Source organism: Calonectris borealis, unplaced genomic scaffold (genome assembly GCF_964195595.1).
Source record: "Calonectris borealis unplaced genomic scaffold, bCalBor7.hap1.2 HAP1_SCAFFOLD_194, whole genome shotgun sequence".
NCBI lineage: Eukaryota > Metazoa > Chordata > Aves > Procellariiformes > Procellariidae > Calonectris > Calonectris borealis.
Window position 1 is genome coordinate 70001 of NW_027441579.1, and position 5000 is coordinate 75000.

A 5000-nucleotide genomic window follows, 5' to 3' on the forward strand; every position below is an offset into this window, starting at 1 on the left:
TAAAGAAGCCCGAGGAACCCCGTCGCTCGGGGCAGCAGGACAACACCTCGCATGCGACGGGAAGCGAAGTGGAAAGGAGACCGCCCGGCCTGAACACCGGACACCGCCGTGGCTCCCTGTTACGGGGAGCACGGAAGAGCCGGCCCGCCGGGGGCCCTCTCCGACGCGACCCGAAAGGCCTCATCGATCAGGAAGGGAAAGGGGAGAGGAGAGACGGAAAGGAAGCACGGGCCCCACGGCCACGGTCCTGGGACAGCGACGGCCGCGCGCGCTCGCCGCCGCCCCGGGCGGGGCGGGCGGCGGAACGCGGGGCTCTGCGTGCGAGCGAGAGGGCAGCGTCTGCGGAGAGCCGCAACGGCGGCCTGGTCACCGGCAGAGCCGGCCCGCCGTGAAGCGTCTCCGACGCGCCCTGGGTGCCACCTCGATCGGGAGAGGAAGCGCGGGCCCCACGGCCACGGTCCTGGGACAGCGACGGCCGCGCGCGCTCGCCGCCGCCCCGGGCGGGGCGGGCGGCGGAACGCGGGGCTCTGCGTGCGAGCGAGGGGGCAGCGTCTCCGGAGAGCCGCAACGGCGGCCTGGTCACCGGCAGAGCCGGCCCGCCGTGAAGCGTCTCCGACGCGCCCAGGAACACCTCTGCAGGCGCTGCCTGCGGGTCTGGGTCGACTGAAGGGGGGGAGCGGGAGGTGCCGCCGGCCACCCGCTCCGCGCATCGATTCCCTTGAGCGAGGTCAACGGGACCGAGGGAAAGCCGCGGCAGGCTCGACTCCCCCGGTCTTCCAGCGTTCGAGTGCCGGCCACCGGTACCGGTCTTTGCCCTGCGCCCCGGGGAACCGCTTACCCCGGGGGAGGAGAAGGCCGAAGAAGACTAAGAGGCACCGCGCCTCACCCGTGCCATCCCCGGGTAACGGGGGCCGGGAAAAGCCGCTCAAGGCTCGACGCCCGCGGCCACTTGCCTTCGGCTGCCGGCCGCAGGGACCGGCCGCCCTTTTCTTCCCGCTTGCGCGGGCTCCAGCTTAGGGCTGGAGAAGTTCGGAAGGGCGAGGCGCCGCCACCTCGCCCGTACGAGTGCAGACCTTCCCAGCGAGCCCTCCTGCTACCAGGACTCGCGCCAGCAAAAAAGAGGACGAGGCGCCGCCGCCCCGCCTGCACCATCACCGGGCCCTCGGGGGCCGGGGCAAGCCGCGGCCGACTCGAGACCCCCCGGCTGTCTGCATTCGGCTGCCGGTGTTTCTGCCCGCTTCGCGGGCTCCAGCTTAAGGCCGGAGAAAAAGGACAAGGCGCCGCCACCTTGCCCGTCTCCATCACACGGCCCTCGGCAGCCGGCGGCAGCCCTGGTGGGCTGGGCACTCGCGGGCACCTCTGCCCCGGAACGGTGCCAGCACCCGCCTTTGCCATCATCGGGCCCCCCGGGGCCGAGGGAGGCTCGGCTCCCCCGGCCTTCCAGCGTTCGAGTGCCGGCGACCGCCACCGGCCGCCGGTCTTTGCCCTGCCCCGCGGGGAACCGCTTCTCCCGGGGGAAACGAGGACGAGGCGCCGCCGCCTCGCCTGCACGCCGCAGTCCCGTCACCGGGCCCGCCTGACACCACCAGCTGCCCGCGGAGGGCTCGCACCGGTGAAAACGGGACGCCGCCGCCCCGCCTGCGCCGTCAGTTGGGCCCTCGGGGGGCCGGGGGGGGGAAGCCGCGGCAGGCTCGGCACCCCCCGGCCGTCTGCGTTCGGCTGGCCGGGAGCCGGCCGCCGCTCTCTCCGCCCGCTTCGCGGGCTCCAGCTTAAGGCTGGCACAAAGGGACGAGGTGCCGCCAACCTCGGTCGTCCCACCAACCGGGCCCTCTGGAGCCGGGAGTAAGCCGCGGCAGGCTCGACGCCCCCCGGCCGTCTGCCTCCGGCAGTGACCTTCACCATCACTGGGCCCCGGCTGGGTGCGTTCGAGTCTTTGCCCTGCCCTGCGGGATCCGGCCTTATGCCTCGTGCCGGTCGGCAACGGCCGCCGGAGCCGGCCGCCGGCTCCGGCTCTCCGCAGCTCCCGACCCCTCGGACACGCTGGGCTGGCTTGTCGGGCAAGCGCTGGGAGATGGCCGGACCGAAGAGACTGGAAGCTGGGCCGGACCACCGAGGGAACCGCCACGACGGCCGCCGAGCACCCCACTTTGCTGGCAGAACCGCGGGCCTTGCAGCCGCTGACGAGCGCTGCTCTGGAGACGAGTCACGGCTCGCTCCTATAGTACGGACCGGCACGTCCCCGCCGCCGGCAAGCTCCAAGAGCGGCGCCTCTGCGCACCGGGGAGGCGCGCCAACCACGCCGACTTTTACGATGACGTAACTGGAGGCAGCGAAAAACAGCGACCCCTTCGGCAGCTCCGACGAAGCAGCGGGGACAACACGTCTACCCCTCGGCCCCGGCAAGGCGACCAAGTCCCGCCGGAGCCGGGTAGACTTGGCCGCCCTTATCGCCGGACGCTACGCAACCAACAACCCGCGGTCGCCGGGTACCGCAGGCGGCCCCACGGGCTCCGAAAAGGGGTAGACCTGACGGCCGCCGCCGAGCCCGGAGCCGGGTAGACATGACGGCCGCCGCCGGGCCCGGAGCCGGGTAGACCTGACGGCCGCCGCCGGGCCCGGAGCCGGGTAGACCTGACGGCCGCCGCCGGCCCCGGAGCCGGGTAGACCTGACGGCCGCCGCCGGCCCCGGAGCCGGGTAGACCTGACGGCCGCCGCCTGGCCCGGAGCCGGGTAGACCTGACGGCCGCCGGCGGCCCCGGAGCCGGGTAGACCTGACGGCCGCCGGCGGCCCCGGAGCCGGGTAGACCTGACGGCCGCCGGCGGCCCCGGAGCCGGGTAGACCTGACGGCCGCCGCCGGCCCCGGAGCCGGGTAGACCTGACGGCCGCCGGCGGCCCCGGAGCCGGGTAGACCTGACGGCCGCCGGCGGCCCCGGAGCCGGGTAGACCTGACGGCCGCCGGCGGCCCCGGAGCCGGGTAGACCTGACGGCCGCCGCCGGCCCCGGAGCCGGGTAGACCTGACGGCCGCCGGCGGCCCCGGAGCCGGGTAGACCTGACGGCCGCCGCCGGCCCCGGAGCCGGGTAGACCTGACGGCCGCCGCCGGCCCCGGAGCCGGGTAGACCTGACGGCCGCCGCCGGCCCCGGAGCCGGGTAGACCTGACGGCCGCCGCCGGCCCCGGAGCCGGGTAGACCTGACGGCCGCCGCCGGCCCCGGAGCCGGGTAGACCTGACGGCCGCCGCCGGCCCCGGAGCCGGGTAGACCTGACGGCCGCCGGCGGCCCCGGAGCCGGGTAGACCTGACGGCCGCCGCCGGCCCCGGAGCCGGGTAGACCTGACGGCCGCCGGCGGCCCCGGAGCCGGGTAGACCTGACGGCCGCCGCCGGCCCCGGAGCCGGGTAGACCTGACGGCCGCCGGCGGCCCCGGAGCCGGGTAGACCTGACGGCCGCCGGCGGCCCCGGAGCCGGGTAGACCTGACGGCCGCCGGCGGCCCCGGAGCCGGGTAGACCTGACGGCCGCCGGCGGCCCCGGAGCCGGGTAGACCTGACGGCCGCCGGCGGCCCCGGAGCCGGGTAGACCTGACGGCCGCCGGCGGCCCCGGAGCCGGGTAGACCTGACGGCCGCCGCCGGCCCCGGAGCCGGGTAGACCTGACGGCCGCCGCCGGCCCCGGAGCCGGGTAGACCTGACGGCCGCCGCCGGCCCCGGAGCCGGGTAGACCTGACGGCCGCCGCCGGCCCCGGAGCCGGGTAGACCTGACGGCCGCCGCCGGCCCCGGAGCCGGGTAGACCTGACGGCCGCCGCCTGGCCCGGAGCCGGGTAGACCTGACGGCCGCCGCCTGGCCCGGAGCCGGGTAGACCTGACGGCCGCCGCCGGCCCCGGAGCCGCGTAGACCTGACGGCCGCCGGCGGCCCCGGAGCCGGGTAGACCTGACGGCCGCCGCCGGCCCCGGAGCCGGGTAGACCTGACGGCCGCCGCCGGCCCCGGAGCCGGGTAGACCTGACGGCCGCCGCCGGCCCCGGAGCCGGGTAGACCTGACGGCCGCCGCCGGCCCCGGAGCCGGGTAGACCTGACGGCCGCCGCCGGCCCCGGAGCCGGGTAGACCTGACGGCCGCCGCCGGCCCCGGAGCCGGGTAGACCTGACGGCCGCCGGCGGCCCCGGAGCCGGGTAGACCTGACGGCCGCCGCCGGCCCCGGAGCCGGGTAGACCTGACGGCCCCTCCGTGCTCCGGGTCCGGCTGGACCGGGCTGCCGCCGTCTCCCGTCCGGGGGGTGTGTGGGGAGGTGGGGAACCGGGGGGGTGATTCGAGATTTAAGCGGGTCTGATACAAGGGCCACCCTGTCCCCGTCTTCCTGCCCGCGGTGGGCGATGGGGAGTGGGGGCATGCGTGCGTGTGCGTGCGTGTGGGCGTAATTCCCCCACCCCCCGCCCGTTTCTGGGATTTAAAGGGCTTTTAATGCAGGAGAGCGAGCACTGCGTCACACAAGAGTTATTGTCCGTATCGGTTTCCGTAGGGAAAAAGAAATCAATCAAATTCTGGTAAAATTAATTTTCTTTTAGCACGGCTAGGTGGACGATACCCCCGGAAAAATAAAACGGGGCCGATTGGAGAATCTCGATAACGCTCGACCTGCTTTGTTAAGACGCGTGTACAAATACTCCTCAATCCCCTGCGCACCAAGAACTGACCCCGGGTAAATTAAGGTCAAGGTCAAGTGACTAGCGATTCGGTGACCGACGTTTCTATCCCTCGCTTAGGACCGAGGTATTCGACGACGATGAATGAATTCCTTCGTGCGGAAATGAAGGAAATGAATCGACGTTAAAAATTAAGGAAGACTTAATTTATCGAACCAATGAAATAAACCATTGGGTTCATTGAAGAGATCCCAAAACATAAACATGGCTATGGACACATCAATAACGAAGGATCGGATTTCTTTACCAAATCTGCATTCCTCTCTTTCGGGCACGCCAAGAGGTGACGGACGGGAAAGGGAGA